At 41.8% G+C, this 27099-nt stretch overlaps 1 protein-coding gene across 11 annotated transcripts in view; it reads right to left on the bottom strand.

Moving 5' to 3' along the window:
* Positions 1–22759: 22759 nt before the first annotated feature.
* Positions 22760–27099, bottom strand: part of LMNTD1 (lamin tail domain containing 1) — a 507654-nt gene continuing 503314 nt past the window's right edge. For all 11 annotated transcript variants that reach the window (XM_060413306.1, XM_060413303.1, XM_060413304.1 and 8 more), the window contains one exon: positions 22760–24316. The gene's annotated coding sequence lies outside the window, so the exon portion shown is untranslated. The remainder of the gene's footprint in view (positions 24317–27099) is intronic.

Here is a 27099-nt window from a genome sequence, read left to right as displayed (position 1 = left end):
ATCAGCTTGCCTTTCTCTGGAGTTTGGAAGGCCACTGTGGCCCAACTCTTCATTTCATCAAGTATCTCTCACACATCAATTGTATACACTATTACAAAGTTTTGTATCCTTCCTACATACGAACGTGGTACCTACACACGCAGGGTGTAGTGGGAAGGTTGCCGGAACAGGCCTTATGCACCTGAGTTTTCTCGCCTTGCTACTAACGAGTCGGGGGTGGACCAGATGAGCAAGAACCATAGGAGAAGCGAAGCAACCTCCTTACTGATCTCCATGTGTCAGACGCTGTGCTAAATTCTTCACATTCTTTCTCAAGTAATTTATTCCATGAGCTCGACAGCTCTGTGACGTAGCTGTTTACTCCCTTCATTTTACAGGCCAAGGAATAAAGAGGTTAAATACCGGCCCAAGGTCACATGGATGCTGTGGGGCTGACCTGGTAGAACAGAGAGGTCCAGACTCGATATTTCTAGAGTTTCTCCTTGTTTCGACCGTCTTGGATTCTATATTTTACTTGACTTTGTTTTTGCGTGCGTGCTCAGTCATTTCTGACTCTCTGCAATTCCATGGACTGTAGCTCACCAGGCTTCTCTATCCATGGGATTTTCCAGGCAAGAATACTGGAGTGGGCTGCCGTTTCTTTCTCCAGGGGATCTTCCCAACCCAAGGATTGAACCCATGTCTCCTGTTTTGGCAGCCGGATTCTTTACTGCTGAGCCACTGGGAAAGCCCCATATATTTTACTTACATGAATATTAAAACCAAATTGGAAAGTCATCTGTGAGCATGGTGGGCAGCGTTCCTGACTGAAAGCAGGAAACACAGCCCTGGATGGCTGAGGAATGGAATATGATTGTCAGTGTCATTTACAGGACTGAGTCACAGGAATGATATTTTGGGGGAATCTCCCAGGATGCTCAGGGCTGATCTAACAAGTAGCTGAGATGTAGCTGCTACCAGCAGCCAGACTCATCTGGTGTCATCACTGCTGTACCAGCGTGAGTTTCTGAGTTAGTGTAACTGATGAGCCCTCTGCTCCCATCCCCAGACCCTTGGGATCCATGGAAGGGCTTCAGAGGATTCATTAACCTCTTGAAATCGGGTGAAAATTTCGTATGTAGGTGATAGGAACATACTTTCTGAGGGGAAATTCATAGTTTTCCTATGAAGAAACACTACCTTAGGTTTTTTCCCAGAGGTTTGGCATCAAAGAGAAAGCTAGATTGTAAAGATATCTTGAAGGCAAAGAGGAGACAAAAGTTTACGTTAGTGCTTGATGGAGCCTGGCATGTTTTAGATCTCAGAGAAAGGAGGCAAGACAGGGGGAGAGCCTGAGGACCTGAGGATGTAGAGAAAAATGACCCATAGAGCTTTGTTCTAATGCGGATGGGCAAGTCACAGTCTGTGACTACAGATTGTGGAAGAAAGCAGCGGGGGCAGCTCTTTGTCCGGAGTGGAGAGGGGCAGATGGGGAAGACCGAGAACAATGAGTTGGAAGGAAGAAAACTGAAAGATAAGTTACCTATTAATTTGATAGGTCAGGGATAAGACTAGGGGTGGGAGAAAAGTAGATTAATGCATACTCAGTTGCTAAGTCATGTCTGATTCTTTTGTAGCCTCATCGACTGTAGCCCACCAGGCTCCTCTGTCTGTGGGATTCTCCAGGCAAGAATACTGGAGTGGGTAGTTGCCATTTCCTCCTTCAGGGAATCTTCCCAACTCAGGGATTAAACTTGTGTCTCTTATGTCTCCTGCATTGGCAGACAGGTTCTTTACCACTAGCATCACCTGGGATGGGAGAAAAGTAGATTGAGTTTGGAAAATCTGCCTTGGGGAATGCAACCAGCATGGAGGTCCAGCTAGGATGCAAAAATGTGGATTTGTTTTGGAACCAATGAATATGGTCCTGAGGTTTCCCCATCCTTCTGGGCAGCACCAGATTAAAGAGTCGATGCCGTGCCTTCTTCACAACTAACTCCTACCCGCACAGCCACCACACACGGTTGTACAGCGTGTGCACTGCGGAACTCGGGAAGATGTGCTCCCACTGCGGATGCAGTGCGTGTGCTTTATCCTGGCATCCTGGCAGATGGCAGTAAAGCATCTTGTTCTCACAAAATCAGTGTGCTGCAAGATTCTAGCAGATGAAAGCAAACTGTCTAGAAGAAGGGGAGCCTTTTTCAAATTGGGCAGAAAGATGCTGTCTGGTTTGCAGCAGCTCTGAGTGTAGAGGGGTAGGAAAATAATATGATGGGTGGTAAGATGCAAGTCAAAAAATGTCAGACTTCTGTGTGCCAAGCAGACCTGTGATCTTCTGCCTCAGCTAATGCAGAATTGTCCCACTCTGCGCTGCTCTTTCCTAAATACCATGGATTGTAGGAAGCAATCTCATTCTCCCTTCTTCCTGAAATCCTCTCCTGTGTTCAATGCAGGATCTTCTCTGCTGAAGTCTGTCTCCCAGCACCTTGTCTGCAACTCACAAGGCACTATGTTTTATAACTATATTTTATTATTGTATTCTTTGTGTTACTATATTATAAGATGCATTTGTGTGTGTAGAACCAGACATCCTGGAATGTGAAGTCAATTGGGCCTTAGAAAGCATCACTACGAACAAAGCTAGTGGTGGTGATGGAATTCCAGTTGAGCTATTTCAAATCCTGAATGACGATGCTGTGAAAGTGCTGCACTTACTCTGCCAGCAAATTTGGAAAACTCAACAGTGGTCATAGGACTGGAAAAGGTCAGTTTTCATTCCAATTCCAAAGAAAGGCAATTCCAGAGAACGCTCAAACTACCGCACAATTGCGCTCATCTCACATGCTAGTAAAGTAATGCTCAAAATTCTCCAAGCCAGGCTTCAGCAATACGTGAACCATGGACTTCCAGATGGTTTTAGAAAAGGCAGAGGAACCAGAGGTCAAATTGACAACATCCACTGGCCCATCGAAAAAGCAAGAGTTCCAGAAAAACATCTACTTCTGCTTTATTGACTATGCCAAAGCCTTTGACCGTGTGGATCACAACAAACTGTGGAAAACTCTGAAAGAGATGGGAATACTAGACCACCTGACCTGCCTCTTGAGAAACCTGTATGCAGGTCAGGAAGCAACAGTTAGAACTGGACATGGAACAACAGACTGGTTCCAAATAGGAAATACGTCCAAACAGGAGTATGTCAAGGCTGTATAGTGTCACCCTTCTTATTTAACTTATATGCAGACTACATCATAAGAAACGTTGGGCTGGAAGAAGCACAAGCTGGAATCAAGATTTCCGGAAGAAATTTCAATAACCTCAGATATGCAGATGACACCACCCTTATGGCAGAAAGTGAAGAGGAACTCAAAAGCCTCTTGATGAAAGTGAAAGTGGAGAGTGGAAAAAGTTGGCTTAAAGCTCAACATTCAGAAAACTAAGATTATGGCATCTGGTCCCATCACTTCATAGCAAATAGATGGGGAAACAATGGAAACAGTGTCAGACTTTATTTTTGGGGGGCTCCAAAGTCACTGCAGATGGTGATTGCAGCCATGAAATTAAAAGACGCTTACTCCTTGGAAGGAAAGTTATGACCAACCTAAATAGCATATTGAAAAGCAGAGACATTACTTTGCCAACAAAGGTCCATCTAGTCAAGGCTATAGTTTTTCCTGTGGTCATGTATGGATGCAAGAGTTGGACTGTGAAGAAAGCTGAGCACTGAAGAATTGATGCTTTTGAACTGTGATGTTGGAGAAGATTCTTGAGAGTCCCATGGACTGCAAGGAGATCCAACCAGTCCATTCTAAACGAGATCAGTCCTGGGTGTTCATTGGAAGGACTGATGCTGAGGCTGAAACTCCAATACTTTGGCCACTTCATGCGAAGAGTTGACTCATTGGAAAAGACCCATCTGGGAGGGACTGTGGGCAGGAGGAGAAGGGGACGACAGAGGATGAGATGGCTGGATGGCATCACCGACTCGATGCACATGAGTTTGGGTGAACTCTGGGAGTTGGTGATGGACAGGGAGGCCTGGCGTGCTGCAGTTCAAGGGGTTGCAAAGAGTCGGACTCGACTGAGCAACTGAACTGAACTGAACTGAATCCCTAAATGATTTGCAATCCACAAATAATGACGGCATTACAGTTGAGCCACTAAGACACTATTGTCCATATCGGTGCATCGTGGGCTAGAGAGCAACCTGTCTTCCTTGATGCCTGAAGCTATGAGGCTTGTGGCATTCTTTACTTTTTATTTTTATTTGTTTTAAAACAAAGTAGCTGTTTATTCTTGATTTGAATTGGGTATTTATAACAAATGAGTTGTGTTTCCCAAGTATGCGTTATTAGCCATGAGAAAGTAACTGATAGTACCCAACTTTCAGGCTTCAGTAGCTGTTTCTTGTTGCTTGTCAGTTTAATTTTTGTCAAGTGTAAGTAGTTCATGCCAAATGGAAAACAAGAGGAATAACACACAAAACCCCTTAAGCCTTCAAAACTAAGTGAAAAAGAACTAACCCGTTTATCCTAGATTCCTTTAGACATTTGCAATAAACATAGAAGAATGTCCTTGTGACACTCTTTAAAATCAGGGATCCTTAAGTAAGATCCCTTATTCAATAAGGCTTCCCCCTTCCCTCTCTGATCTGACCTTCTTCTACTCTCCTCCATGCTCTCCAGTCCAGTCGTGCTTCTGTCCTGTTGCTCACACACACCAGACCCACCCCCACCCCGAATCCCTGTGCTCACTATCCTCCTGATGAAATTTTTCCACATCTCCGCTTGGCTTGTTCCTCATTTTCCTCCCTATCAGCTGTCGTGTCACCTTCTTAGGGATTCCTTCCCTGTCTAATGTATTTAAAATTTCAGTAAACCCACTCTAGCCTTCCCTTCTGACCCTCCCCGGTTTTGTTTCCCAGCATAACAGCACCTTCTAACAGGCTGCATTGCTGCACGTACTTATTCATTGTTAATCTCCCATCACTAAAATATAAGCTCTGTGAAGGCAGATAACTTGTCTGTTTCTCACACCTACCCCAGCCCAGGACACCCCGGAGCAAGGTGAACAGTCGGTGAGAACAGAGCTGGCACTCAGGCATTCTGTGTTGAACACATTGCTTGCAAATAGTTTCATATATTACTTTTTAAAATTATAGATACAGTGACCAAAGTATATTATAAATCAAAAATTGGTCTGGCATTTGGGAATCACTTCCAGACTTTTTGTGCAACATGGTATGTAGAGTTTGGGTACTAATGGTGTGTGTGTGTGTATATATATATATATGTATATATATATATATATATTTTTTTTTTTTTGAGAAACGATGATTCAAAGACAATAGAATAGTGATTTGAAATCAGGTTGGCTCTGTAAAATCTAGAACTTATCATGGCTAAATTGTGCCTGGATAGACAATAGCTAAATTCAAGTAGAAATCCTTTAAACCCTCAAGGGTACCTGGTGTAACTGTTTTGACAGTACAGATATTCTTCAGCAGCCAGGTTTCCCAAGACTTCTTTCAATCCCAAACTTAAGTAACCACCTACTTTAATAAGTTAGGTCAGTGGAGATGTTCTTCAGTCACCAGCATATACAAACACAATATATCTTCTTCTGATATACATATAATATATGTATATTATGTATGTTCTGATATATATGCTCTATTGTATAGATATGATTGAAAATAAATTCTTCTGAGGTTCCATTTGAAGGCTTCAAGTCAAGCAATACTTTTTTTGAAACTCAAATCTTCAGCAGGAATTTCCTGGTGGTCCAGTGGTTAAGAGTCTGTTGTATTCTTACTGCCAAGGGTCTGGGTTCAATACCTGGTTGGGGAATACCTACAAGCTGTGCAGTGCAGCCAAAAAAAATCTCTTCTACAGTATTTTTCTTTGTGGGAATGGAACAAAACTAATTGTAAATGACTAGATGGAAGTGAAGTAATTTGAAAAACAGTTCAGAATAAGTTTAAGAGCAAAATGGAGACAAAAACAAATAATAGCAATGAAGAATTTCACATTCTGTAAACTTCAGGCTATAAAATGGCTGTTGTCAGCAGTACATGTTTGAATTAGGATTTAAAGTGATTAATTGGCTAAGTCTGATTAGAATCAACAGGAGATAAGCATATTGGGACCTAATAACTGCATACTGAGCCCAGAATCACTTCAGCTTCAATAGTCCCCACCATGTTCAATTGTACATTTCCCACTATTCATACTTTTTACGGTTGTTGCCGCTGCTGCTGCTGCTAAGTTGCTTCAGTCGTGTCCGACTCTGTGCGACCCCACAGACAGCAGCCCACCAGGCTCCCCCGTTCCTGGGATTCTCCAGGCAAGAACACTGGAGTGGGTTACCATTTCCTTCTCCATTACAGTTGTTAGGGATCATTAATCTTGAATTTCTAACACAATCTACTTTCACGAAGAAAAAAAAGTTACACCCCAGGACTTAACACAAATCTAGCTGCCTCAATAAGGAATTGTAATACTTAACCGTTGACTCATTATGCTTTTTGAGAATGATCCGGGGTTGTCTCATTTCCTATGGACAAAATCAGTTACATTTTGGATATGTCATTTGCTAACGTTCCCAAGTGAGATTCAGTAACGAAATTCAAGAAGTGGAGACAAGAGGCTCCTCCTAAAATGAAGAAATAGAACGTTTCCATGTTTTTCAGAAGATGTACTTCTCCGTGTCTCCAGAGCAAGGGCAGCGTGTTCTCTGAAGTCCTGTCCTCCCAGTGCCTGGCTGGTGACTGTGTTTGTGTTCAGCCCCCTCACTTGAAAAGGCACAGGCTTAGGAAACAGCTGTTCACAATTAAATTAATTATCATTTGTCAACAGTGTTCTGAGCTCAGAAATTCTGTGTTCACAGAAGAAAACGCTGCCAGGCCACGGTGCTCTTCCAAACGCGCTTGTGCCTACATCACCCATCTAGTCTGGGAAGGATAACTTCAGGGTTTCCAAAGTAGCAGCAGTGTCTTTGCAAAATTATTGTCGCACAACCTACTAATCTTTTTCTCTTAACTTTCGAGTGCTTGTTCGTCATTTGTCTGAGATTCTTTTTCCATTGGATTTTGACATACACTTGAAAATGAAAGACCAACAGCAGAGAATAAACGGGTATGAGAAACATCCATAGTCTATATATGTCAATCCCAGTCCCTCCGTTCATCTTACTCCCCCTTCCTTCCTTGGCGTCCATACATTTGTCCTCTGTATCTGTGTCTGTTTTGCAAATGAGATCATCTGTGCCATTTTTTTTAGATGTCATATGTGTGTGTTAATATATATTTGTTTTTCTCTTTCTGACTTACTTCACTGTCTATGGCAGTCTCGAGGTCCATCCATGTCTCCGTAAGTGACCCAGTTTTGTTTATGTTGGGGAGATTGACACATATATGTTATTGATAACTATGTAGAAAATAGATAACTAATGAGAATCTAACTGTATAGCTCAGGGAACCCTACTGAGGGCTCTGTGGTGACCTAAAGGGAATTTTTTAAAAAAGGGAATATGTCTGTATGCATAGCTGGTTGACTTTGTCGTACAGGAGCAACTAACACAACATTGTAAAACAACCATCCTCCAATAAAAATTTTAAAAAGAAATATCAGTGTGGTTCTCTAAGAATGAACAGTTAACGAAGAAAGCTGATATTCCTTGGTAGTAACCCCACAAAACGTATGAATTAGAATTCTAACCATTCCACCCTTGGTTAAAACGTTTCTTTGCTGCCATAAATAATTTGAAGAGCTAAGACTTAGAGCACCCAGAGCTTTAACTGTATTGACTAACCTTAAGGATAGTGTCTGTTCATGTAAAGCAAAGTTCAGTCAGGAAGGGGATTAAATTCAAACTTTCCAGGCAATTACTGAGAAAAAAGTGTTTTTAAGTTACCTGGATAGTTACTTGTGAGCTTTTTTTTTCCAGATGTTTTTCCTTTCATTTTGGAATTTGAGAATGGGAGAGTCATTTAGAAAACATTCATGTTTTATCCAGTTAGAGTTTTCAATTAAACTCTTCTATTTTATTTTAGCATTTTTGGATATCCCCTAAAAACCCAATATGTAGAAAAGCGATATGCATGAATATGATCTTTCTTTTTTCTAAGAAACACTTTATTTTGTTTATTTTGGGTTATGCTGGGTCTTTGTGCTACACGTAGACTTTCTCTAGCTGCGGAGAGCAGGGCTACTCCTCTCTGCAGTGCACAGGCCCGAGGCTCACTGGCTTCAGTATTTGCAGCCCTCGGGCTCCATAGTGCAGGCTCAGTAGTGTTGGCACATAAGCTTAGCTGCTCTGCGGCCTGTGGCATCTCCCCAGACCGGGAGCTGAACCCATGTCCCTGCACTGGCAGGCAGATTCTTAACCACTGGACCACCAGGGAAGTCCCTGAATATGTTTCTGGAAGCACTGCTTATAATAGGAAGCATTTGGAAATAGTAAGTGAATAGATAAATAAGTCATGAGATTTGACCCAATGATCATCTAGTTTAGGAAGACTGTGAAGCAATATGTACTATGCCTATAATAAATTACATAAGAAAGGGCAGTGATACCACTGAGAAACAAAAAGGAGAAAAAAAAAAACCAGGATATAAAGAGTGTATGTACTGGCTTCAAGTGTACCTGTTTCTATAGCTTTCAAAATCTTTATAATATGACTATACATTTATTATTTTAATTCAAAGTAATATATTAGGCTTATTTTTACATGAAAGAGAGCCTGTGAAAACTTTGCTGATAAACTCTAAAGGAAACTGAAAAGTTTAGTTTTTTTAAAAAAAGTATTTGAGTTTAAATAAAAACCAGCTGAGTGTATCTCCTTTGAGCTTCCTGAATGCCTACCCATTTGTTCAATATTTGAAGATTTTGAATAAGCCTGTAATGTGTACTTTACTCTTCTGCAACACAATCCCATATCTTTTCTAATCTCTCCTTCTTAAAAATATAGCAAAAAATAAGCAAATAAACCCAAAGTTAGCAAAGAAACACCAGATAATGATGGACATCTATAGTGGTTTTTGTTAGCTGCAAAAGAACTAGAAAAATCTCCATTTGGCAAATTCAAACAGCATTTATATATGTTCGTAAAACGTTCCTAATATAAGTGAAGGTTAAACTGTAATACTTCTTTCAGGGACATAATTTCTAAAACATGGCAATTACAGTTCTTAACAAAGTGTATGTTCTTTAGTTGCTAACAAACAAAAGTAGCACATTTATTATCTAGATGGAGTGGATAAATTCACAAAATTTAAAAATGAAGCATTTACAAAGGTGTGGGAATAAAACCTTATTTTATGGGGTTATGGAAGGGAACTAGAAATCTGAACATTGTTTTTAAATTTTTATGAATAGCTTCAGTTTGGAACTAAAGCCTTTCCTTTCTCATTACTCTTGCCTTATTAAACTTTGATTTTTTTGACTTCTTGGGCGGTACAATGGATAAAAATTCGCCTGCCAGTGCAGGGCACATGGGTTTGATCCCTGATCCGGGAAGATCGCACATGCCAAGGAGCAACTGAACCTGTGTGCCATGATTCCTGCGTCTGCAAACTACAGCTACTGAAGCCCTTGCGCCCGGAGCCTGAGCACCGAGAGAGAAGCCACCGCACTGAGGAACCCGAGCGCTGCAATGCAGAGTAGCATCCACTCGTCTCAACAAGAGAAAGTCGACATGCAGAACGAAGACTCAGCACAGCCAAAATAATAAATAAAGAAAGGAAAAAGTTAAATTTTTTTTTGCTTTTTTCGGGGGGAAGTGATGAGGGGAGATGTAGGGCAATTGGCATCCTCATACTCTGAGCCGGCAGTCCTAGGTGAATACAGAGCTTAATGAACAAGCATTTGTGAAGTTTATATGATCGTAGAAATGTACAGAGTTCTCTAACTTAGTGCTTCTCTAAGTTCAATGTGCATACTAACAACCGAGGGATAGAATTAGGATGTAGATTCTAACCCAGTTGGTCTAGGTGGCTTCTGAGGTGATGGATTTCTAATAAGCCCCCAGGTGATTCAATGCAACTGCTCTAGAGATTAATCTTTGACGAGCATTTTCCATTGTGTCTGACTCTATGTAACCCTATGGACTGTGGCCCACCGGGTTCCTCTGTCCATGGTATTTCCCAGGCAAGAATACTGCAGTGGATTGCCATGCCCTCCTCCAGGGGATGTTTCCAGCGCAGGACTGAACCTGTGTCTCTTTTGTCTCCTGCATTGGCACGTGGATTCTTTATCAGTAGCGCCACCTGGGAAGCCCTTGCACTACGCAGCACGGGAAAGCACGTTGCACGCCTCTGTGGAAGTGAAGTAGATGGTTGTCAGAAGTAATCCCTCATGCACTCGGCCAGGTGTGAGAAAAGCAGCCATGACCAAACTCCGGCCCATTTTGGTGTGGGGAGCCCATGCTGCCTGAGGATAAAATGAAACCTTAACGTATCTAGCTCAGTGGCTGGTACCAAGTGTGTGCTCAATAGCTGTATTTTTCTCTTCTCTCTATAAAAAAATTACCAAATGAAACTGTTAGGGAGCACAACCAAATAACATTTCAGCATTTTTATACTGATAAAATCCACTGCTGATTAGAGGACTTTGTGCAGAAGACATTACTTAATGAATTTGGAACTACTGTTGCTTTTGGAAGCTGATTGGCTTTAACAAAACAAGCTGGAAAGGGTAACTTTTCATAAAAGGAGTAACAGTGAGGTTAACTGTGGAAGTGGTGGGGTGGGTGGAGAGTTAAAAGCAGTTTGGAAGGAAAGTTAGGACCAACCTAGACAGCATATTGAAAAGCAGAGACATTACTTTGCCAACAAAGGTCCGTCTAGTCAAGGCTATCGTTTTTCCAGTGGTCATGTGTGGATGCGAGAGTTGGACTGTGAAGAAAGCTGAGCACTGAAGAATTGATGCCTTTGAACTGTGGTGTTGGAGAAGACTCTTGAGAGTCCCTTGGACTACAAGGAGATCAAACCAGTCCATTCTGAAGGAGATCAACCCTGGGATTTCTTTGGAAGGAATGATGCTAAAGGTGAAACTCCAGTACTTTGGCCACCTCATGCGAAGAGTTGACTCATTGGAAAAGACTCTGATGCTGGGAGGGATTGGGGGCAGGAGGAGAAGGGGACGACAGAGGATGAGATGGCTGGATGGCATCACTGACTTGATGGACATGAGTCTGAGTGAACTCCGGGAGTTGATGATGGACAGGGAGGCCTGGCGTGCTGCGATTCATGGGGTCGCAAAGAGTGGGATACAACCGAGTAACTGAACTGAACTGAAGTGAGGAAACTAAGGATGTGGGGCTAAGAAGGGAGGCTGATGGAGCTTTTATGAGGGGAATGGCCTTGAGAAGTTCCGAGAGGTGGTGTGACATTGTGATTTACAACAAGAGATATATAGTTGGTCTTCCGCCTGTTCCTGGTGGGGCTTCCCAGGTGGCTCAGTTGGTAAAGAAGCTGCCTGCTAATGCAGGAGACATAAGAGATGAGGCTTCGATCCCTGGGTCAGGAAGATCCCTGGAGGAGGAAATGGCACCCCACTCCAGTGTTCTTGCCTGGGAAATACCATGGACAGAGGAGCCTGGTGGGCTACAGTCCAGGGGTTGCAAAGAGTTGGATGTGACTGAGCAGACATTCTCAATGCCTGTCCTGGTACAGAGTTCCTAAAACCCTTGGAATTTCCTGTGAAAGTGAAAGAAAGTGAAAGTGAAGTCGCTCAGTTGTGTCCGACTCTTTGTCACCAGTGGACTGTAGTCCACCAAGCTCCTCTGTCCATGGGATTCTCCAGGCAAGAATACTGGAGTGGGTTGCCATTTCCTTCTCCAGGGGATTTTTCCAACCCAGGGATCGAACCCAGGTCTCCCACATTGCAGGCAGATGCTTTAACCTCTGCACCACCAGAGAATTTCCTGTGATGAGAGCAAAGGTTTCTTTTGTTACATTAATAAGTGACTTTTAGGAAACACCTAAGGAGGCGGCTGGTTGCCAGGGGAACTAATCATGTGATTAGAGGGCTGGACCTCTCAGTCCCACCCTCACTGACCTCCAAGGAGGGAAGAAAGGATGAATTCAGCAGCAGCAGCCAATTGCTTAATCAAACATGGCTCTGTAGTGACATGTCCATAAAACACCGGAAGGATGGGTTTGGAGAATTTGTGGTTGGTGAACACATGGAGATTGGAGGAGAATGGTGTGCTCTGGGGGAAGCTCCCTGCCCCTCCCTCCCCACACCTTGCCCTGTGCATCTCTTTCATCTGGCTGTTCCTTTTATAATAAACCAGGTGGCGCTAGTGGTAAAGAACCTATCTGCTAATGCAGGAGATGTAAGAGACATGGGTTCATCCCTGGGTCAGGAAGATCCTCTGGGGAGGGGTATGGCAACCCAGTCCAGTATCCTTGCCTGGAGAATCTCATAGCCAGAGGAGCCTGGTGGGCTATAGTCCATAGGGTTGCAAAGAGTCCGATATGACTGAAGTGAATTAGCACACATAATAAACCAGTGATCTAGAGAGTGAAATATTTCTCTGAGTTCTGTGAGCCACTCTGGCAAATTAATCTATGCAAGGAGGGGAAACTGCCATCTATAGCCAGTTCTTCAGGAGCCCATGTGACAAGTTGGACTTGGGATGGGTGTCTGAAGAAGTGGTGAGGGTGAGCATCGTACAGGACTGAGCTCTTAACCTGTGGCATCTAATGCTCCCTCCAGGTAGATAGTCAGAATTGAGTTAAATTGTTGGACAACCAGCTGTTGTCTGAAAATCCCTTGGTGTAGGAGAAAAAATTTACACATTGTAATTGGGTGCAGAGTATAGGAATGCCCCAAAGACTTAAGAACAGAATGTTAGACATTCAGCTCTGTTATTTGCTTGGCATCAGGCTCACACAAACCTTCTGTACTAGTATGATGCGCTATATGCTGTACACATCATACAGCCCTGAGTAGGAAGCAGTTTGGGGCGGGAAGGATTCTGGTGGTGTCCAGCCTGATGGTTGTGTTCAGATTGTGGGAAAAGACAGCACATGCAGAAGGCAGGACCGAAACAGCCCGTGTTGAATTCAGGAGGAAGTCATTAGTGACCATGCAAAACTTAACCCCTTGACAATCAACAATCCCCAGCAATACAGGAGAGATGGGGGGGGGGGTGCTTCACATGATGGGGGGAAGGATAATGCCCCCCTTTGAGAACATTTTTAGGGGGACCACAAAAAAAAATAAGTTGCTAATTGAGACAGTAATGTGTACATAGATATAGAAGGAAGAGACTAGAAATCAACTAGAAGACTTAATACATTTTAGATTTCACTTGGGGTTTCAGACGATAGGTGAGCAAGAGCCATTGTAGGTCTTGAACTGTGATGAGGTTCATTTTTACTTTGTGGATTTTCAGTTTGGCAAAACGAATAGGGCACGTTTAGAAAAGCATATTGCATGTATGCTCAGTTATATCTGACTCTTTCAGACCCTATGGACTGTGCCCACTAGGCTCCTCTGTCCATGGGATTTCCAAGGCTAGAATACTGGAGTGGGTTGCCATTTTTTCCTCCAGGGGTCTTCCCAACCCAGAGATCAAACCTGTAGCTCCTGCGTCTCCTGCACTGGCAGGCAGGTTCTTTACTGCCGAGCCACCTAGGAAGCCCCCAGGAAAGCATATCGATCAATCTCAATAGGACATTTTCAAAAGTCTTTTTAAAATTAGAGTATCTTCCCATCCCCCATGAAGTTTTTACCTGAAAATTTTATAAGACATTAGTAGAATAGCTCAAGACAACTTTTCAATTTAGGCTCACACCTCCATTCTTTTCTCTTAATAAGATACCCTCCTCATTTTGAGACAGCTCCTTGAACATGGCAATTTCCTGATGGCATATTTTCATAAGGAAGGTTGGACAATATGCCATCTATTAGGAGGGAATATGAGCTACATTGTATAGATTGATATTGCCTTAACACCAAATTTCTGGGTAGGGAAGAGGGAATTATCACGCAGACCATGGCTGCCTTTGAGTATCTGTATGCTTTATTCTAACAGCATATAATGGTGAAAGCATTTTAAGAGGACCATGATGACTATAAAGACAGACCTTTACTCTGAACCCAAAGTGTTTGCACAGATTTTGTGCCTAACACACAGTGAGGCCAAACAAACTGAAAGGTTGGAGTTTGGAGCAAAGAAAGGTTTAATGTAGGGCCATGCACGGAGAAGGGCTTCCCTGGTAGCTCACTCGGTAAAGAATCCGCCTACAGTGAAGGAGACCCAGGTTCGATCCCTGGGTTGGGAAGATCTCCTGGAGAAGGAAATGGCAAACCATTCGAGTATCCTTGCCTGGAAAATCCCATGGATAGAGAAGCCTTGTGGGCTGCAGTCCATTGGTTGCAAATCGGGCACGAATGAGCGACTAACACTGAGGAACTGAGGATGCATGGAGATTGGTGTGTGTGTGTGTTTTCAGTTGTATCCAGCTCTTTGTGATCACACTGACTGTAGCCCACCAGGCTCCTCTGTCCATGGAATTTTCTAGACAAGAATTGCCATTTCCTCCTCTAGGGGATCTTCACCACCCAGGGATCGAACTGAAGTCTCCTGCATTGGCAGGCAGATTCTTTACCACCTGAGCCACGGGGGAAGCCTCACACCCCTCAAAAGACCAAAGGGTTTCAGCAAAGCATTTTTAAAAACCAGGTGATGGAGGTGGGCGGGGGTGGTTGCACCTTGTGATCAGTTTGTGCACGGTTCTCTGACTGGCTGATGGTTAGGTAACAGGGTAGTGTCACAGGGGTTAACTTTTTCAGTCCTGTGGTTCCTAGAGGCCTGGGGCTCTGTGCTCATAGTCATCAACTAATTAGCATCTTCCATTTTGTGGGGGGTTTTGAATCTGTAAAACAACTCAGGAAATGTGCCTCAGATACTGCCATCAAGGTATCTCAGAGAGGAGCTAAAGAGCTAAAGCAGAGAGAATGGAGGAGGAGTCTGTCCCAGGAAGGCACCACAGGGTCCTGTGTGTATGTGTTAGTGGCTGAGTCATGTCCGACTCTTTGCGACCCCATGGACTGTAGCCCACCAGGCTCTCTGTCAGTAGAATTCTCCAGGCAAGAATACTGGAGTAGGTTGCCATTTCCTTCTCCAGGAGATCTTCCCAACCCAGGGATGGATACCTGGTCTCCTGCACTGCAGGCAGATTCTTTACCATCTGAGCCACCAGGGAAGTTTGGTGGGTCCTGCTCAGTTGTCAAAGCTTGGAATAATCAATCACCATATTTGCTCTATGGTTTTTAAGTTTATCAACTGTGTATATGTAGTTAGAAATTCCCTGATCTATATTTTCTTTTAAAGCAAGTCTTATAAAAACCAAATTTGGAAAAGTTGAGGTTTCTTCAACAAATAGCCGCTGTATTATAGTGGGATAAATTCTCTGTCACTAGCCAGTGTGCTGCCAGATTCTAAAGGAGATCTGGAATTACTATTTCCCTTCTATAACATACAAGAGCAAGTTCAAACACTTGGCCCCGGAACACAACACTCATGATATGGCTCAATCTACTTTTCTTAGCCCCATTTCCTTGTTCCTTCTTTTATTCTGTCTTCTACGCACACACTAATATGAATGACCATTTCTCAGAGCCACCCACCTCGTGACTTCTATTTGCCACATGTGCTGGTCGGCTTGTCTCCATTTGCTTGAAACATCTTCACTTGTTTCTTAAAATAAGCTCCATGGCACCTATTTGGAACTCTCCATGTTCCAGAAAGCACATGTAATTTTATATTTAGTTTTATTTTAGTATTTCTTTGATTCTTTATTTTAGGATTCTTTACTTTATTAAAAGTATCTCTCCCACTGGTCTATGACTCCCATAAAAGAACAAATCATGTATTTTGAAAAAATCCCAGTGCCTAGCATATAGTAGATGCTCAGAATAACTAGTGATTAAGAATGCATCACAGGGAAAAAATAAGCTTGCAAAATACAGACTCAACAGACAACTGCAAGCCCTTTAAGATACATCTCCAGCTAATCCACCTGGATTTCAGTGATTAAAGGAAGAGGGGAAAACATTAAGGGATTCTTGAATGGTGGTGCAAGAAATTAAAGAGAGTTTATAATCTCTGGGGCCAATTATTGCTTCAGGACAATATTTCAAAGAGATTTCCCTTGTTTCAGTTAAATTGATAACACACCCCAGTGAAGGTGTTGTTGTTTAGTTGCTCAGCTGTGTCCAGCTCTTTGTGACCCCATGGACTGTAGACCACCAGGCTCCTCTGTCCCTGCAGATTCTCCAAGCAAGAATACTGGAGTGGGTTTCTTTTCCTTCTCTAGGAGATCTTTCCCACCCAGGGACCGAACCTGCCTCTCTTGTATCTCCTGCATTGGTAGGTGGGTTCTTTACCACCATGCCATCTGGGAAGCCCCTAAATAAAGGTAAGGCCACACAGTTTCTTGCCTATTTTGTTGTGATTCTTTGAAACATCAGGATTTACTAGCTGAACTTGGGGATGTACTTAATTTTCCAAGATTGGGACAGACATGCCCAGGTAAGATTATAAGGGCAAGATCAAGTTAAAAAGAAGAATGCTTTTGTTTTGATGATTTATACATAGTAGTGGCTTAAAAATAGGGTCTCCTGTAGAGAAGTGGTGTCTATGTCTCCTCCCCTTGAGCATGGGCTCTGTAACTGCTTGACTAATAGTTGAACATGGCAAAGTGCATGTTCTGCATCCAGACCTTGAGGAATTGGGTAGCTTTCACTTCCTGCTTCTGAGGACATTCACTCTTGGAACCTGAGTAAGTTGTGTGAGGGGAAGTCAAAACTGCCTTGGGGAAAGCAGTCTGTACCAGTTTGCCTGCCATGTAAATGAACCATCTCGTGAGTGGGTGTCTTCCCCAGCTACATCCATCCTGAATGCCTTGTGGTTTCCCTGTTTTCAGCAGAGCAAGAAGTATGAGGCTTGAGCTTAAAAAGCAGTTCCTATGGTACTTCTGCTCATGGTTACAGTGTTCTTCCTTCTAGTCCTAAAATTATTTTTTATTGACTAATATAAAATCTAATGTGTAATGCAGGCAGAAAGTAGTATTATTACTCACCTTGGCAATCTGTTGATATTAAGACCAAATTTGGCTGCCCGGCAATTCTATTGGCCTCTTACTTAGAGAAACCTTTCCCCCTCTTTCTAGGACCACAATACAGACATGAACTCAGCCTATTTAGAACAGACAATTCTGTTTTCAGATAATCCCAAAGGTTTTACACTGTTCATACTGTGGTAAAACATAAGCAACAGGCTTGTATGAAATTGCATGGCATTTAACATGCTGAGGGCTTCCCAAGTGGTGCAGTTGTAAAGAATTATCCTGCCAATGCAGAAGACACAAGAGATGCAGGTTCTGTCCTCAGGTAGAGAAGATGGCCTGGAGAAGGAAATAGCTACCTCCTCCAGTACTCTTTCTGGAAAATTCCTTGGACAGAGAAGCCTGGCAGGTTCATGGGGCTGCAAAGATTCGGACATGACTGAGCAACTGAGCATGCACAGCAGAGCATGCGGAACTTGTCTTTAGCCTAAGAAAAATAAAATCTCAGTATTAGGAAAATAAAACTCCTCTAAAAATAAAACTTTTAGGAGTTATTTCTCCACTGATCATCAGTAGCATATTGGGCACCTACTGACCTGGGGAGTTCATCTTTCAGTGTCCTATCTTTTTGCCTTTTCATACTGTTCATGGGGTTCTCGAGGCAAGAATACTGAAGTGGTTTGCCATTCCCTTCTCCAGTGGACCACATTCTGTCAGATGTCTCCACCATGACCCGTCCGTCTTGGGTGGCCCCACGGGGCATGGCTTAGTTTCATTGAGTTAGACAAGGCTATGATCCATGTGATCATATTGGCTAGTTTTCTGTGATTGTGGTTGCAGTCTGTCTGCCCTATGATGCCCTCTCTTGGCGCCTACCATCTTACTTGGGTTTCTTTTACTTTGAATATGGGGTATCTCCTCACAGCCGCCACTCCTGACCTTGGAGGCTCCTGTACTATGCCACTACTGCTCCTGCGCCGACTACTGGATCCAATATGCTACTGGAGATCAGTGGAGAAATAACTCCAGAAAGAGTGAAGGATGGAGCCAAAGCAAAAAGAACACCCAGTTGTGGATGTGACTGGTGATAGAAGCAAGGTCCGATGCTGTAAAGAGCAATATTGCATAAGAACCTGGAATGTTAGGTCCATCAATCAAGGCAAATTGGAAGTGGTCGAACAGGAGATGGCAAGAGTGAACATTGGCATTCTAGGAATTAGCAAACTAAAATAGACTGGAATGGGTGAATTTAACTCAGATGACCATTATATCTACTACTGTGGGGAGGATCCCTTAGAAGAAATGGAGTAGCCATCATGGTCAACAAACTGCAGTATTTGGATACAGTCTCAAAAACGACAGAATATTCTCTGTTCATTTCCAAGGCAAACCATTGAATATCACGGTAATGCAAGTCTATGCCCTGACCAGTAATGCTGAAGATGCTGATGTTGGATGATTCTATGAAGACCTCCCAGAGCTTTTAGAACTAATGCCCAAAAAAAGATGTCCTTTTCATTATAGGGGACTGGAATGCAAGAGTAAGAAGTGAAGAAACACCTGGAGTAACAGGCAAATTTGGCCTTAAAGTACACGATGAAGCAGGGCAAATGCTGATAGAGTTTTGCCAAGAGAATGTACTGGTCATAGAAAACACCCTCTTCCAACAACACAAGAGAAGACTCTACACATGGACATCACCAGATGGCCAACACTGAAATCAGATTGATTATATTCTTTGCAGCCAAAGATGGAGACGCTCTATAAAGTTAGCAAAAACAAGACTGGGAGCTGACTGTGGCTCAGATCATGAACTCCTTATTGCCAAATTCAGACTTAAATTGAAGAAAGTAGGTCATTCAGGTATGACCTAAATCAAATCCCTTATGATTATACAGCGGAAATGATAAATAGATTTAAGGGACTAGATCTGATAGAGTACCTGATGAACTATGGACGGAGGTTCATGACATTGTACAGGAGACAGGGATCAAGACCATCCCCAGGAAAAATAAATGCAAAAAAGCAAAATGGTTGTCTGAGAAGGCCTTACAAATAGCTGTGAAAAGAAGAGAAGTGAAAAGCAAAGGAGAAAAGGAAAGATATAAGCATCTGAATACAGAGTTCCAAAGAATAGCAAGGAGAGATAAGAAAGCCTTCCTCAGGGATCAATGCAAAGTAAAGGAAAACAATAGAATGGGAAAGACTAGAGATCTCTTCAAGAAAATTAGAGATACCAAGGGAAAAGTTCATGCAAAGATGGGCTCAGTAAATGACAGAAATGGTATGGACCTAACAGAAGCAGAAGATATTAGGAAGAGGTGGCAAGAATACACAGAAGAACTATACAAAAAAGATCTTCATGACCCAGATAACCATGATGGTGTGATCATTCACCTAGAGCCAGACATCCTGGAATGTGAAGTGAAGTGGGCCTTAGGAAGCATCACTATGAACAAAGCTAGTGGAGGTGATGGAATTCCAGTGGAGCTATTTCAAATCCTGAAAGATGATGCAGTGAAAGTGCTGCACTCACTCTGCCAGCAAATTTGGAAAACTCAGCAGTGGCCACGGGACTGGAGAAGGTCAGTTTTCATTCCAATCCCAAAGAAAGGCAATGCCAAAGAATGCTCAAAGTACTGCACAATTGCACTTGTCTCACACGCTAGTAAAGTAATGCTCAAAATTCTGCAAGCAAGGCTTCAGCAATACATGAACCATGAACTTCCAGATGTTTAAGCTGGTTTTAGAAAAGGCAGAGAAATCAGAGATCAAACTACCAACATCTGCTGGATCTTCGAAAAGCAAGAGAGTTCCAGAAAACATCTATTTCTGCTTTATTGACTATGCCAAAGCCTTTAACTGTGTGGATCACAAGAAACTGTGTAAAAATCTGAAAGAGATGGGAATACCAGACAACCTGACCTGCCTCTTGAGAAACCTGTATGCAGGTCAGGAAGCAACAGTTAGAACTGGACATGGAACCACAGACTGGTTCCAAATAGGAAAAGGAGTATGTCAGGGTTGTATATTGTCACCCTGCTAATTTAACTTATTTAACTTCTATGCAGAGTACATCATGATAAACGCTGGGCTGGAAGAAGCACAAGCTGGGTCATGGCATCTGGTCCAGTCACTTCATGGCAAATAGATGGGGAAAGAGTGGAAACAGTGGCTGACTTATTTTTTGGTGCTCCAAAATCACTGCAGATGGTGATTTCAACCATGAAATTAAAAAATCCTTACTCCTTGAAAGGAAGATTATGACCAACCTACATAGTATATTAAAAAGCAGAGACATTACTTTGTCAACACAGGTCCATCTAGTCAAGGCTATGGTTTTCCAGTGGTCATGTATGGATGTGAGAGTTAGACTATAAAGAAAGCTGAGCACCAAAAAACTGAAGCTTTTGAACTGTGGTGTTGGAGAAGACTCTTGAGAGTCCCTTGGACTGCAAGAACATCCAACAAGTCCATCCTAAAAGAGATCAGTCCTGGGTGTTCATTGGAAGGACTGATGTTGAACCTGAAACTCCAATACTTTGGCCACCTCCTGTGAACAGCTGACTCATTTGAAAAGACCCTGATGCTGGGAAAGATTGAGGACAGGAGGAGACGAGGATGACAGAAGATGAGATGGTTGGATGGCATCATTGACTCAATGGACATGAGTTTGGGGAAACTCCAGGAGTTGGTGATGGACAGGGAGGCCTGGCATGCTGTGGTTCATGGGGTCGCAAATCATCAGGCAGGACTGAGTGACTGAACTGAACTGAAAAATAATATTTCTATTTGCATCTGTTTTGTCTTGTAATGTGCTCAAAAGAATATGGCTATGTTCTGGATATGACTATTAGATATATTTCAAGTGAGTGTTTTTATAAACATAATTGAGTGGTAACCATTTATATTATTTGAGCCCAAAGTTGTATTGTTACCACACATTTTAAACTTAACTCAGATGGCTAGATTCTAACGAATGCCTCCTCTACTTAGATTTGGTATTAAGTGCCAAGAGTAGGAGTTTATCTCCTCCAGAACTCTAGCCCTGATACTGATCTGAAAATTTGGATTCCTCTACAAGGCTCATTGGCAATTAACCAAAAACACTTCATCATAAGAACAATTTATCCTTTCATAATTTCTTTCACTATTTCATGCCAAAATCATAAAATGTGTGTGTGTGTGTGTGTGTGTGTGTAACAGAGAGAGAGAGAGAAAAGGATTGGGATAGGGCTTAAAATACTCACCTATTTTTGTAGCATATTCAGCAGAAGGTAAAGTTTGGGGTTTATTTTCATTGTAATTCATGTAGTTCATCCATCTGTAGATAAATGTTTCCCTAAACAGTGAATATTGTCTAACAATACTTATTCAGATACTTCATAAAATAATCCTCACACACCCCCTATAAGATGGCTATAAGCAGAGTGCTACATCCAACTCGCAGAGGCAACAATGAAGTGGCTAAGTTCTGGGACCATAAAATAAAGCTTGCTGCTGTCTAAGGCTGCTGAAGCCTAAAGGATCAGTCTTAAATCTTTCATTCAAGAAACGTAGGAAAACAAAATGCTCCAAACCCACATTCTTTCTTTGTAATCCCTGAATAGTCTTGCCTGAGTAGTTATTAACATTTAGGCAGTTAATGATTTATATCAGCATAGGAGATATATTTATATCACTCAGTCTTCCTCCTTCTATACCGTTTCTAGAGAGAGACTGACTGGCCTTGAGCAGGAAGATGGTTTAGGCTTGTGCTAGAAAACTCCATGGTGATGTCACTGACAAGAAATCTACCGCACTGAGCATTTATTTCTCTTTTTTCTTGCAAGGGCAAAAGGTTATACACTTTCTGAGAGTGTGCTTCATAAAAACAATCAGTGCTTAAATGCAATGTATTTTTGACCACCCAGAGAGGAAGTGCTCTTACCGAAGAGCTCAGAGGAGATGTTGTTATTGATGAAGTGTCAATGAATAGGATATGAATCAGATGAAATTCTCCTGAAGATACACAGTCTTCAAGTATAAGGAAGACTATTTGAGCTAAAATATGTTTTGAATTAGGAAATCTCTGCTCACATGAGGGATATATATAATTGGAAACACCTGAGGCTCACATGCTGTTTCTTTCATGTGTTTCTTTCACAAATCTTCGAGGGGAGGAGGTCGGGAGGGACGCCTGCATGGGTGAGATGGTTTCTTGGCTTCAATTCCCAGAGTCCTTTGGGTTGTATGTTTATACTCCCAATGTGAACATGATAATCACACATGGAGTCAGCTGGAAGAGATTATGAGCCATGAAACGTGGTTAACTTTGATTGTACACCCTTAGATGCTCTTATTGTCTCCTCACAACACAATGGCTACCCAGTTTCTATGGTAACTATGAAAAAGACAGAAGAGCCTACACAATTCAGCCAATGTGTGACTCAAAGATCGCACTTCGCGGTTCAAAGTGGCATAAGGTGTTACTGAGAGCTGTCTGAAAATGTACAAGTCTGAAGACTAAGGAAGTGATGTAATCAGTGTGGCCTAGTGACTAGAAAATATTTATGCTGGATCATTATGCTGGAGTTGATGTGAACTCCTTTGATCTCAAACCAAAAAGTTTATGACAAATTATTGTCAAGTGGTGTAAGTCTTCTCAGATGCTTTAGAACTGGCGTATGCTTTTTTTCCCATCTTGGAAATACTGATCAGATTTTATTAGAGTTTTATTTGTTTGTTTACCATTTTAACTATTTTAAGCATACAAATCAGCAGCATTAAGAACATTCACAATATTGTACAACTATCATTAGTGTTTCCAGAACTGTTCCATTATCTTGAACAGAGATTTTGTGCCCTTAAAAACAACTGCTCATTCTCCCCTTGACCTGGCCCCTGGTAAGCGCTATTGTACTTTCCATTTCTATGAATTTGCCTATTCTCAGTACCTCAGACAAATGTCCTTTTGTGTCTGGCTTATTTCATTTAGCATAATATTTTCAAGGTTTAACCATCTTGTAGCATATATTAACATTTTTTTAAATGGATGAATAACATTCTGTTATGGGTATATTCCACATTTTAAGAATCCATTCATCTGTTGATGAACACTTGAGTTGTTTTCATCTTTTATTACTTATGAATAGTCTGCTATTAATACTGGTGTACAAGTATATGTTTGAGTTCCTTGGAATGTGACTTTTTAAAAATAAAGTATTTTTAGCCCTTGATATTTGGATATAATAAACAAAACTCAGTGGTCACCACTAATGGGTTTGGGGGTTATTTTACATTTCTTCACTTTCTTTCACTTTCACTTTACATTTCTTTATTTTTTTCAAACAATATATTTGGGGAAAATCCTCACTTTTGTTGCTCCTTCTCACATTTCAAGACTGTATATGCCCCATCTTTGGCATGTGTTATATAAATAAACAAAAATTAAAATAAATTAAGCTGGGCTATGAGGCATAGACAGGATTTGTTCTCAGAAACAGAAGCAATCATACCTTCTGCCTATGAAGAGAGGGTCAACATTAAAAATGAACAAGTTAGTTTTTCAACTTGTATACTCTTGATGAGTATAGAATAAGATCGCTAGAGAATAAGAAGTGAGAATTGTGTAAAAAAAAAAATAGTAGCTCCATCAGATTACTTAATAAAAACTCGGTATTTCCTATCTATGGGATTTTGTACCTAGGATTTTGTCACAAGGTAGAAGAGATTATTTGGGCTGAATCTGAGTTACGTGCAGGCAGGTTTTAAAACTCCCAATTAGTTATCCCATAGAAACTTCCTCTATTACTTCTAGACATTAGGAAGCCAGATTAACACATGCTTTAGGGAGACAGATTCCAAGTGTAGAAAATCAGACACACCACAAGATTTGGAATTCCTAAAACATGTCCTTTTGGAAAATGCATCTGCAGAGATGGCAGAAGTGGTTGACCTAACATCTGGGCAGGGTATAAAAGGCTGAAATTAATGATTGGGAAACTTCATGTGCATAAAATGAAAACTGTCATGGTTTTGCTTTTGACCAGTATTTTTCTTTGTAACACCCTGGACAACAAATGTTTCAATTTGTGCACAAACTCTTATCTCCTTCTTTAACAAATGGTATCAGGAAAGTCCTGAGGAAATATCTTTTCTAAAAGAAACCATGTTCTTGCTTGCTGCTGGCTTCCTCTCCTTTCCTGTGTGGAAGTGAGGCTGCATCATGTTAGGCATCCTCGTGTTGTTCTCCAGACTAGAATATTATCATCCTGAACAAAAGATAAAACGGAAATGCATGGTGAAATATAATACAGACTGTAACCCTGTTGAAATTGTCAGAGCAATATAAAGTGGAAATGATCAAGTTCTTCACATGCCTCTTAAATGAACACATGGAAATAGCAGATCTAGAACAGACTCATGGATGGGGGACAATACCAGGAAGAAGGTATTTGCTGATGCCTTACCTTTTGCCAGGGTAAAACGAGTATTCACTTTTCTCTCATTCCAACTCAACTTGGTAATTTGTGTGCTTATTCAGGTTACAGTTCGTATGCTGAGTCATGACTCCTAAGCAGTGCAGCTATTTCACTACCTGATCATGGATACTATCTCTTTCTGGTCTTAACTATGAAGATCCCAGGGATTCTGAGACAACCAGCTTAATGACTCATTTCTAAACTTTCGCCCCTCCATTTCCTTCTTGGTGGTACTTAACTAGTATCTGATTAGCTTTTCCTCTAAATAGCTAAGACATGCCCCAGATTTACAACATACCAGGTAACACACATAAAAAGGAAGAGAAAGTTTTGTTTCTCTGTTGCAGCTGCTTGAGTCTTCTCTAGGAGTCTTAGCAGGAGACTTCTCAGTCTCAGATGTTTATATTCTTCCTCCTCTGAGGAAATGGAGCTGAAGACATCTCACCTACATGTAGTTTCCTCTAACCTATGGAGTTTCTCTGATCCAGCATGGAGAAGAGTCTAAATTGTAGGTGGTTTTACTCCTCTCATACAACCTTGCTGTACACAGGAAGGTGTGGCTGGGTACACAGAGAACAGGGTAGCCGACAGACTTGAAAGAAGGGAGGTTATGAGAAACAGATATTCTTGAAATTTCAACTGACTGAAGAATTTTGCAAACAGTCCACCTTGAGCACTGAGAGGAGAAAGACATAGATGGAAGAAACATACAACAAAAGCTACATAGAAAATGCTGACACCAGAAAATTTAATCAATCATTAGACTTTCAAAACTCCTTTCATAAATGGCAAGGGCCTAATAGAATCAGAAGAGATTAGGTGGAAAGAATACACAGAGAAACTGTGCAAAAAAAGCTCTTAATGACCCAGATAACCAGGATGTTGTGGTCACTCACCTAAAGCCAGACATCCTGGAGTGTGAAGTCAAGTGGGCCTTAGGAAGCATTACTATGAACAAAGATAGTGGAGGTGATGAAATTCCAGCTGAGCTATTTCAAATACTAAACGATGATGCTGTGAAAGTGCTGCACTCAATATGTCAGCAAATTTGGAAAACTCAGCAGTGGGCACAGGATTGGAAAAGGTCAGTTTTCATTCCAATTCAAAGAAAGGAAATGCCAAAGGATGTTCAAATTACTGTACAATTGCACTCATTTTACATGCTTGCAAGATTATGCTCAAAATCCTTCAAGCTAGGCTTCAGCAATATGTGAACTGAGAACTTCCAGAGGTACAAGCTGGATTTAGAAATGGCAAAGGAAAAATAGATCAAATTGCCAACATATGCTGGATCATAGGAAAAGCAAGGGAATTCCAAAAAATCTACTTCTGCTTCACTGACTACACTAAAGCCTTTGCGTGGATCACAACAAACTGTGAAATATTCTTAAAGAGATGGGACTATCAGACCACATTCCCTGCCTCCTGAGAAACCTGTTTGCAGGACAAGAAGCAAGAGTTAGAATCGGACATGGAACAACAGGCTGATTCAAAGTTGGGGAAGGAGTATGTCAAGGCTGTACGTTGTCACCCTGCTTATTTAACTTATATGCAGAGTACATTATATGAAATGCTGGAGTGGATGACTCACAAGCTGGAATCAAGATTGCTGGGAGAAATATCAACAACCTCAGATATGCAGATGATGCCACGTTAGTGGCAGAAAGTAAAGAGGAACTAAAGAGCTTTTTGATGAAGGTCAAAGAGGAGAGTGGGAAAAGCTGACTTACAACTCAACATTCAAAAAATTAAGATCATGGCATCCAGTCTTATCACTTCATGGCAAATAGATGGGGAAAAAGTAGCAACAGTATCACATTTCATTTTCTTGGGCTCCAAAGTCAATGCAGACATTGACTGCAGCCACATAATTAAAATTCACTTGCTCCTTGGAAGAATAGCTATGACAAACCTAGACAATGTACAATGTATTAAAAAATAGAGACATCACTTTGCCAACAAAGGTCCAAACAGTCAAAGCTATGGTTTTTCCAGTAGTCAAGCATGGATGTGAGAGCTGGACCATAAAGAAGGTTGAGTGCCAAAGCATTGATGCTTTCGAACTGTGGTGCTGGAGAAGACTCTTGAGAGTCCCTTGGACAGCAAGTAGATCAAACCACTTAGTCCTAAAGAAAATCAACTCTGAATATTCATTGGAAGGACTGGTGCGGAAGCTGAAGCTCCAGTACTTTGGCTACCTGATGCAAAGAGCCAACTCATTGGAAAAGACCTTCATGCTGGGAAAGATTGAGTGTAGGAGGAGAAGGGGATGATAGAGGATGAGATGGTTGGATGGCATCACTGATTTAATGGACAAGAATTTTAGTAAACCCCAGGAGATGGTGAAGGACAGGGAAGACTGGCGTGCTGTAGTTCATGGGGTCATAAAGAGTTGGACATGATTGAGTGACTAACATACATATTCACAAGTTCTTGTCAGGGTCCCAAGGAAGGTTCAGAGGAGGACAAGAAGGATATCCTATGTTTGAGCTGTCCAGTTTGGGCCATTTAGAACAGTAAGTGGTGTGTGAACACAGACCAGTTCATGGAAGGACTCTATCAGTACTACTTTT

This window comes from Ovis aries, chromosome 3 (genome assembly GCF_016772045.2).
Source record: "Ovis aries strain OAR_USU_Benz2616 breed Rambouillet chromosome 3, ARS-UI_Ramb_v3.0, whole genome shotgun sequence".
Lineage (NCBI taxonomy): Eukaryota > Metazoa > Chordata > Mammalia > Artiodactyla > Bovidae > Ovis > Ovis aries.
Note: the sequence above shows the minus strand (reverse complement) of the source record. Positions and strands in the feature narration are given on the sequence as shown.